Genomic DNA, 10,805 nt, shown 5'->3' on the forward strand with positions numbered 1-10,805 from the left:
ATCCAAATTAACTATCAAACTTATTCTTCAGAAAGCCTTCCATTTGAAATGGTCAAGAAGCTTTAATGAACTTTTGAGTAATCCTGAAGATCTGATATATGAAAGTAAGTGAGGGTTGGTTTTAAAGATTAATATGGACCTTTCAAGTGTGCTCAAATGTTGTGAGAATGACAGTTTGTAAGCAAGAGAGACATAGATAGCTTAGATTCAATCTTCGTAGTTGTCTCTCTGATGCATCTCTATTCATAGTGACTTTTGCATGAGACAAATCATCAATCATCTGTAGGCTCATACATGAAAAAGCACTATTTTTGCCTTTTTTTTATTGATACAAAGTGCACTTCAATAAATGTGGAGTTTGGATCTTTCCAAATGTAGGAGACAACGGTTGTAGACAGCTCCCGTGAATAAAATGTGGCTGTGGAAATTTTGGGAAGATATTCTGATCTTCTGATACTTTGTTAGTTGTGCATGTTTTGACAATCACAGTAGTGACTCACACCGTGATCACCTACTAATAAGAGTTTAAGCATGCAATTAACTTAACAGAACATAATCAAATTAGATCAGCGGAAACTTAAAATATAACAACCCAAGAGAACTAAATTTGAAATAGTTATACAACCATATCGAATAAATGTATCAACAAATCAAACACAAAACTTAAAAACCCCACTGGAACCTATCTCCATCACTGCTGCCATCCTGCAACTACAGTCTCCCAAAACCTCCTGCTCTATCAAGTCTGAGACCTATCCCATGGAATACGGTGTTCAAAAATATTACGAGGTGACTCCCATACCCAACAATGGAATAATGGTGACCTGACACGAGTCCACGTGTCCAACCATCAACTAACAAGATAGTGTAAACACCCTACTACCGGATATCGAAAGGATAAAAGCTCAAGATGATCATGCATGAAGCATAATAACATGTCATAATATATGCAGATAAGATCATTCCATATAATCAATTCAATACATAATACATGCAAACTCAGTCAGGATATCTCGAACAGTACTTCCGTACCTTAATTCTACTAGGAAAACTACACTAGCTCTATGTCCAAGCCTATATTCACAAGACAAGTATATCACTAAACAATATCTAAAAGTCTTAAATTAACTCAAGTATACCTCATTCCGTCGTCAGCCCTTTATTGTCGAATGCCCCAGAACTCAACTCCGCTATGACTTCTGAATGCCTCGCCAAGCTCCACCCCTCGATAACTAAGTCTAGGAAGCCCCTAAACCACCCAAGAACTGAGAGAGAAAGTGTGAATTGGCAAGAAAATGAAATCTCGGACCCTATATTTATAGGCAGAGATCGGAATCTCCGAACGCATGATCGGAAGCTCCAATCTTTCATGGTAGCCACGTTGCAAAAATGCAACGATCGGAAGTTCCGAACTCCTCTTTGGAAGCTCCGATCTCCTGTGTGTCAGAACTCCTTGACACCTTGATAATTCACATGGCCTAACTACGATCGAAAGCTCCAAACACCAACATAGCTTCTGAACTGCTGCTTAGCTTCCGAACCCAAGTCAAACTCTCGACCCTTTGACCAAGTTTGACATCCCAGAGTTGATTTCTTAGTCCATTTGATCAAATTAAAGTTTCCTAATCATGTAAATTGGAACTGGACTACTACAATCACTTTTATGACAGAATGTGTTGAACACCTTGCAATAGATGAAACTTAAATCAGAATACATCTTATGAAAGTTACAAAAGATCTTCAATAATACAAACGGTCGAGAGAGCTATCTGTGAAAAGGCCGGGCGAGTAGATCAAGACCAGTCAATGGGTACCGTGCTGTGATAGTTGGAACCGAGCTTGAGTCTAACTTAAAAAAAACCTCTATAAAGTCATAACACTTCATAGAAATTTTCTTAAGTTAAATCAACAAAAATAAAGACAATTTATACAATGAAATATTTCTATTATAACTAAACAATCATGTGCAAACATATTGTAAATGATCACTTAAATACAACTCACAATACAGTTTATGTGGAAAAAATATTAGGTGAAAACACAATATTTGGACCTCTCTCTTACAAAAGGTATATCATTTTTTATCAATATTATTCCACTTTCCTGGATCATCAAAACAATTCCATTGACTTAAAATTTCATGTTGAACTTGCTAATCATTTTTCTCAGAAAAATTGGATTCCTCCACAATTAGAAGTTCAAGAACCCCTCTTCATTATTGTTTAATCCATATTTAAAGGTTCAAACACTTCATCATCATCATTTAATTCAATATCTTCTTCTTCATTCACCAAATTTCCACCCACATTTTTACTATCTGCAATATTGGGAGTAAAATACTTACATATATCTCTAGGTTGACTTTGAATTAATGATTCTATCCTCAATTTTTTTTTTTTTTGCTGTCACGACATGTACGTACTTGGAAGGCATGCTATATGAATTTTCCTAACAAACAAACAATGAAACAAAATAACCAATATAATTACAAATATCTTACCTCAAGGAACAAAAATTGACAAAATAACAATGTAATAGTTGTAAAAGTGCAATCACAATTATATAATTGCATCAGAAATAATTAAATAAACATCTTGAAAATGGTTAAAAAATAAGTTAAATCAGAAGGTCCAAAAAACCCAATATCCAACAGTAAGCCTAAACATATAAAAATTACAATCTAAATATCTCATCTCATCTCATAGTATAATCAAACAAAGTGCCCAGTTTTTCCAAAACAAGATGAGTAATCCGAGAAGAATAAATCAACACATATATAGTCCGAGTCCCAGTCCAAGTCATAGAATGACATATACATTATTGCTTCAAAATAACAAAAATGTAACCCAATTCTATAATCTATAAATTCAACACCATAATTTAGAAACGTGTTTATCAATTCAATACAAATTTTGAAATACATCAAACTATAATTTCATAATATTAAAACTCAAAACAAACAAATAATATCAAGTTAGGGCTCCCAAATCTAAAACACAAAAAAAATTACATATATACTAAACTGTGAAAGGTAGATTTTATTGATTTGATGAACTTTTCTCCACAAATCTTGATAAATTATGATACAAACTTTAAAGCTCCAAGCTAAAGCTAGAACTATTTCTTTCAAATAAACGAAAATTGGAAAAGAAGTTTTCGCGTACACATCAAATGAGAATGGTTGAATGGAGAAAAAATTGCCGATTGGAAGTACAAAATCTGAAAATTAAAAGTATATCATTTAATTTAAACATAATTGGGCCACTCCACAATAAAAAAACTAATGAACTTGTATTTATTAGTATTACTATATAATTATATAACCCCTAAAAAAATGGGCCCTAAAAAAATTAAAATTTTGGGGCTAGAGTCCATTGATTCTTGAGCCTCAAGGAAGGAACGGCCCTGGCCGAGGAGGTGATCTGAAGACGCTGTAATACAAGGCCATTACAACATTATTTTAAGGCCATGATCATTAGCCTTAACTTTCATGGCTGTTACTTGTGAAGTCAAACCAGTTCTTTTGAATGCCCATTTTGAATGTCATCGTATGATACAAAGGCTGTTACATGATTTAGTATATCGAGCAACTGAATATATTCATAATTGAGATCTGATATGAGATCCAATATCTATAAGTATTATAAAAATATAAATCTATGTCAAAGTTATCGATATTTACAAAGAAGTATTGATCAAAAGAGGCAAAATGTGATAATATTTATGAAAAATATTAATTTAAAATACAAAATTTGGTAATATTTTTGAGGAATCTGAATGCTCTCAGTTGAATGACTTTTTAAGAATCATACGAATTGAGAAATATTGCAATTTCCTAAAAATTATCAATATAAGATATAAATTTGTCAATATTCCTGAAAAATTCATTAAATATCTAAGATTTATAAAAATATATTGACTTGATATTGATTTAAACATATATTTGTAATTAATTATTAGTAAAAGTATGATCTATTATTTGTCGCTATTTTTATGAATAATAACTTGACGTTCAATCAGGGGCGAATCTATGATTTCGGCTTTGGGAAGACCGCTTACAAAATATAGACAAAAGATTAAAAGACAAAAGATAAAAATTAAACTGCTTTTAACAAATATATTTTTAGCTAAAAGGAATTTGACGTTCTATAAATTTTTTAAAATCTTCAATGATATCATCAATACAAATTTTTTTGGATATGTCTCTTTCAATAAATATCATCAATGCATTTGAGAGAAAATCGCTCCAAAGCCTAGTTTTGACAATATTCATACATGAGAATGATAGTTTTGTAGTAGCTGTATAAACCGACAGAATAATCACAAGCAATATCAACCTAAAAGCAAGGTCGTATATAGCAATTTTTTTAATTTTTACCAACTATTGACACAAATAAATAAAATCTAGGCAGCTGATCAAGAGAATATTACAATGCTAACTTCTAAAATATCAAAATTTAGCAACTGATGTGACTTTAATTAAATTGAAAAATATTTTACAAAATAATGATTAAGTAGAAAAATGAAAATCTGGATGAATGTGATATTTTGTTTGCTCTTAGTAATTTTATTTCAATCCAACAAGAAAATTATGATTATGAGTATTCACTTTTCATGATGAATATATAGCCCTTTCCACGGAGTATTTTCATTCACTTTGGGGGCCAAATAGTTATATAATATAATTTTAAAAATTAATATAAATGTATACATATGCTAAAAAAATTTCAAAAGTTCAGGGGGACCGTGGCCTTTTCCCTATGTGGGGGTCCACCCCTGCGTTCAAGGATGAGCTGCATAGACTATTTTTAGATCGATTGTATGCGTAGAGGATGGGTGAATACACTCTTAAAATATTTTAAAATTTTTTTGAATAAAGCAAACAACCTCATTAGCTATGTAGTAGCCCAGTTCCATTTTACAAGATTTAGATTTAAGTAAAATATGATTAAGAAATATTAATTCGATCAATCGGACCAAGAAATCGGATCCACAATGCCTAAAAGTGGTTAGTGGGTTTAATTGGGCTCGGAGAGTTCGGATGGTTTGAACTTAAGCCCATGACAGATAAGATGATCCGATAGAGATCGGACGCTCCGAATTCAAGTGGACAGATGTCAAAATCCAGTCAAATGGGTGACATCATGGCTGACATCACTAAGCCGATCGGACAATCCGATGAGGGATCGGAACGTCCGAACTTCGCATGCAGGCGACGTGACCCTCATGCAGGATCGGACGCTTCGATCAAAAGATTGGACGGTCCGATCTCCACCTATAAATAGGAGGTCCAAACTTCATATTTTCACACCAATTCCTATGTGGTGTTTTTAGGGTTTTCAGCCTTCCTAGGCTTGGTCCAAGAGTTTACAAGGTGCTCCGAAGTCGCAGCAGAGTGATGCTCAAGTTCTGAGGTAGTCATCATCAGCGGGTTGACGACGGACGAATGTATAACTCTAACTCCTTATAGAAATAAGGAGTATGCTATAACTTAGGTAAGACTTTTAAAATAAGATTATGATGCATGAGTATTTTGCATTGTAGTGTCAACTATAGGCTTGGACATAGAGCTGGTGTAGCTTTCCTAGTAGAATTAAGGTATGAAAGTACTGTTTGAGATACCTTGACTGAGTATGCATATATTATGTGTTGCAAACTTGCATTGATTATATGACATGATTTTTATCTGCATATATTATGACATGTTATTACTACATTCCATGAGAATCTTGAGCTATCACCCTATCTTTTTAGTGGATGGTTGGACATATTGATAATTGTTAGGTTATTAGTGTTTCAGTTGGACACATATACTCATGTAAGGACACCAGTATTATTTCCACTGTCGAATTTGTGAGCCACCGCCTGGGCGACAACGCAGAGTGCTACATTACCCAGGGCCCATTTTTTATCTCGATATTCTTGACCTCGAGTCTTGGTAGCCTGTACACTTACATACATGCACATATAATATTGTATGCTAATACTATAGTACTGAGCGTTTCATGCTCACATCATTGTATTGTTTTTGGACACCCTATTCTATGGGGCCTGTCTCAAACTTGATGGAGCAGGAGGCTCAAGGAGACTATAGTTGCAGGGTGGCTGCTGTGGCAGAGATGGGTACTTCAGTTTGGTTCTGATGAGAGTTGTTGTTACAGTTATTCGATTTGGTTGTAAAACTTAAGTATTTACAGATTCCTTTTCTTGGGATTGTAGTTTGTTTATGTTTTTTGCTGTTTACTTCTAATTACTATTTAATTAAGTTAAATGCATGCGTAACCTCTTGATTTGTAGGTGATCATGGTATAGGTCACTACATTTATGGTATCAGAGAATGCATAAAAATCTTTGGATCTAGAATTTTCATTAGGAATTAACCTTTTGATCATCATGTAGATGGCGGGATATGATGATGATAGTAGGCATGGTGGCGTGGGTGGACGCTGGGGCATTGAGGACGATCGTGAGCATCATCGGGGCCATCATCACCATCGCCATGAGGACCGTAGACGCTTCACTATGAATCTATTCATGTAGATGAGTCCTAAGCAATTGGTTGGAGGCGAGTCTCCAGAGGATGTAGAAAATTTTCTAGAACGCATGGAGAACTATTTTCGGGAATTTCATTGTACAGAAGAGAAGAATATGCAGACTTTTAATTTTTTGGTAGAGGGACGTGCTCGGAAATTGTGGATATCCATGTCTGCGCCTATCATCTCAGCACGAGGGGTTGTTTCCTGGGTGGATTTTTGCACAACTTTTCATAAGTTGTATTTTTATCCTGCACTCCGACAAGCAAAAGCCAGTGAATTTCTAAATTTAAAGCAGAGCTCGATGTCGATTGAAGAGTACCAGCTGAAGTTATTTGAGCTATTGCCTTATTGTCCCAAGATTTTTGACAGCACTGAGGCAAAGTACAATCTGTTTTTCCAAGGCCTTAATCCAAAAATCCATGATCGATAGTTGTGGGAAATGACATGAATTACGATAGATTGGTTAGCCGATGTCGCTAGGCAGAGGACAATATTCATCGTAACAGGTCTTTTCTCCCTTCTAGACCTGTGAGATCTTTGGGTTTTTGTACTTAGTCTTTCAAAAAATCTGCTTCTTTTTATTCCTCCGGATCTGAGAGAGTGATGCATTTTGGAAAGAAGGGTCAGAGTAGCCATTGTGGAAAGATGGATATCTGGCAAGTGTCAGAAAGCTTCAAAGTCTTGTTTTCTATGCGAATAGATTGGTCATATTAAGAAGGATTTCCATAGGCCGGGGGAGTAGGTTCTGGTTGTGGTTCTAGTTTTGGTTCCCAGACTACTGTTCAACAGAGACCACTAGGGCAATCTGCAAGAGGTTCTAATTTGCGACCTCATACTTCAGGCTAAGTGTTTTCTCTAAAGAATGACCAGGCAGTGGAGGAGAATGAGAGAGTGATATTGGGTACGTTTATTTTATATGAAATATCTGTTTTTGTTCTTAATGATACGAGTTCATCAAATTCTTTCATATCTGCACGTTTTTTTAAGCGTCATAAGTTACCTTTCATTGCCCTAGACGTGGTACTTTCTGTTTCTACACCAACGGGTCAGCCGTGTTGGCTAAGCGTCTAGTATTCTGTTGTCCTTTAGAGTTAGAAGGTAATATTTTGGCAACCAATCTCATGGTATTAGCAATGTAGGATTTCGATGGTATTTCAGGAATTGATATGTTGACCACGTACCGAGATTCAGTGTATTGTTACCAAAGATTTGTACAGTTTCACCCGGTTGGTGGTGATAGTTGGTTTTTCTATGGCAAGGGAGCATGACCCTCGATGCCACTGTTATCATCTTTGAGAGCCTGCGTGCTCTGGTGTCTAGCGGGGAAGGCTACCTCATCTATGCTATTGATTTGTCCACTGAGAGAGTTGGTATAAGGGATCTACCAGTTGTGAATGAATTTCCTGATGTCTTTCCTGATAAGATTTTGGGTTTTATTTATGTTAGAAAAGTCGAGTTTGTTATTGAGTTAATGCCAAGAACTTCACCTATTTCATGAGCACCGTATCATCTGGATCCGTCAGAGATGCACGAATTGAAGAATCAGTTGCAGAATCTCTTAGATAAGGTGTAGTGACCCTGCATGGTATCACCTACTAGCTGGCAACTAATAGCAAGCATTAAACTTAATACAGCAAAATAACTTAACAGAGTAAACGTGCGGAAACATAACCATAAATTACATATCAGCTTAGTATAAAAGTGTCAAGCTTATTCATCAGTAGTGATACAACCATATCGAAATACTTAAAAGTAAACATTATACAGCTATATCGAATCCTGCTGTATAATTAACTCCTCAAGGCCTGCTCCCTAATCCTGCCTTGAACCACCAGCTCCGTCCATCCTGCGACCTGCCCCATGGAATAGGGTGTCCAAGATAACAACTAGGACGTGAGCGCTAACGCCCAGTACATAAACATGAGTACACGTATAAATACGATGCATGCAACATGATGACTGGTAAAGGGTCATCTGAAAAGTCATGCTCAGAACCGGCGCCACATGAGTGCTGCCACCGCACGGATCAACCTCTGGGTGCAACCACACTCGTTAAGTACACCAGAGTAGTCAGACATAAATGCCCGCCGTCGCGGTACTCTCAGTGACAGACTATCGAATATAGAGCTGAGCTGGCATCAACAACTGTGCACGCCTGTGGCTGGTCTCCACAAGACGGCAACGGTTCACCAAAGTCTCATAAGATACTGGGTCATCACAGACAACAACCTGTGAGTAGATATCTTAGTTCAGACCTTGTAGAAAGAGATCATACTTCGATGCATCACTCTCATTAATATGAGGACTGAAAGGTAGCAGATCAAGAAATCGTTGCTGATATTGATCAATAGTCATTGATCCTTGCCTCAGAGTAAGAAACTCCATCGATCGTGCTTGGCGAACAGCTGGAGGAAAATACAGTTTCTGGAACTGCTGACAAAAATCTCCCCAAGTCACCTGTCCTCTATCAGTACGTGCCTGAACAGATTTGGCATCCCACCAAAAACGTGCTCGATCCTCTAGAACAAATTCTAGAACTTCCAATTTTTGATCCTCAGTGCAATCGAAAGCACGAAAAGTACTCTCGCGTTTAGACATCCAACTTCTTGCTTGTTCAGGATTCTCGCCTCCCACCAAAGGTTTCGGTCCTACTTGCATGAATTTATTAATAGAGTAGCGACGTCTACCCTCATGATGACGATGTTGATCATCATGATGGCGGTGATGACGATGATGATGACCACCTCCCTGGCCAACACTACCGTGACTCTCGTCAGCCATATCCTGAAAAGAATTGCACATTAAAATCCCAAATGCTCAAGAATTACTCAAAACTAATTCTAAATCCCAAGTACTAATCCCAAAATCTAAGCATGCTCTGATACCAAAAATGTAGTGACCCTGCATGGTATCACCTACTAACTGGCAACTAATAGCATGCATTAAACTTAATACATCAAAATAACTTAACAGAGTAAACGTGCGGAAACATAACCATAAATTACATATCAGCTTAGTATAAAAGTGTCAAGCTTATTCATCAGTAGTGATACAACCATATCGAAATACTTAAAAGTAAACATTATACAGCTATATCGAATCCTGCTGTATAATTAACTCCTCAAGGCCTGCTCCCTAATCCCGCCTTGAACCACCAGCTCCGTCCATCCTGCGACCTGCCCCATAGAATAGGGTGTCCAAGATAACAACTAGGACGTGAGCACTAACGCCCAGTACATAAACATGAATACACGTATAAATATGATGCATGCAACATGATGACTGGTAAAGGGTCATCTGAAAAGTCATGCTCAGAACCGGTGCCACATGAGTGCTGCCACCGCACGGATCAACCTCTGGGTACAACCACACTCGTCAAGTACACCAGAGTAGTCAGACATAAATTCCCCCGCCGTCGCGGTACTCTCAGTGACAGACTATCGAATATAGAGCTGAGCGGCTCTATAGTCAGGTATAACAAAGGTATAAGCTCAACGTGTATATGCACATGACATATGAATATAGAAAGCGGTAAATCATATATCATGCCATATAATAATGCCAAATAAATGCAACATATAAACATGTATACTCGCTGGCAATCTCAGTCAATGTGTACGTACCTCTAGTCTAGTTCAAGTATAGTAGGATCCTAGGTTCCAAGTCTATATTTAAAAGTTCACCGTATCACTACATAAATTCTATAAGCCTTAACTAAGCTAATAAGTACTCCCAAAACTTAAATAGATTCCCGGACCATACCTTCGTCCGTAGATAGCCCTTTGGAGTCGCTAGTCCCGGATGACCATAACCACACCTTGGTTATTCCAAAACCTCTATTATAACCGATAGGGCCCTCAAGTGTATAACTCACACTATATAACTGAACACTCGAAATACTTTATTTATATCTAATTTCTCGTCCGAATGGCCCTATTTATAGTCAAAATATGCTGGAGTTCGGAGCCTCCGAACAGGGGTTCGGGCCCTCCGAACCTGCATGCCCGACACTTGTCAAAAATTTTGGATTAGTCATCTAGCATTGCTGTCTGGGGGAGTTCGGAGCCTCCGAACTGGCTGAGTTCGGAGCCTATCCGAACCCAGGTTCGGATGGTCCGAACTTGGTCTTTGAGTTCGGATGGTCCGAACTCATTTCGGTGCCTCTGAACTGTCCGAGACCCCCGGGACCCTTCCTACCATTTTTGGACGTTTCGGAGTTGATTATCGACAGTTGAATCGCGTGACCATAAATAATAAGTATCTCCGTGG

This window comes from Henckelia pumila, chromosome 4 (assembly GCF_033568475.1).
Source record: "Henckelia pumila isolate YLH828 chromosome 4, ASM3356847v2, whole genome shotgun sequence".
NCBI classification, from domain to species: Eukaryota; Viridiplantae; Streptophyta; class Magnoliopsida; order Lamiales; family Gesneriaceae; genus Henckelia; species Henckelia pumila.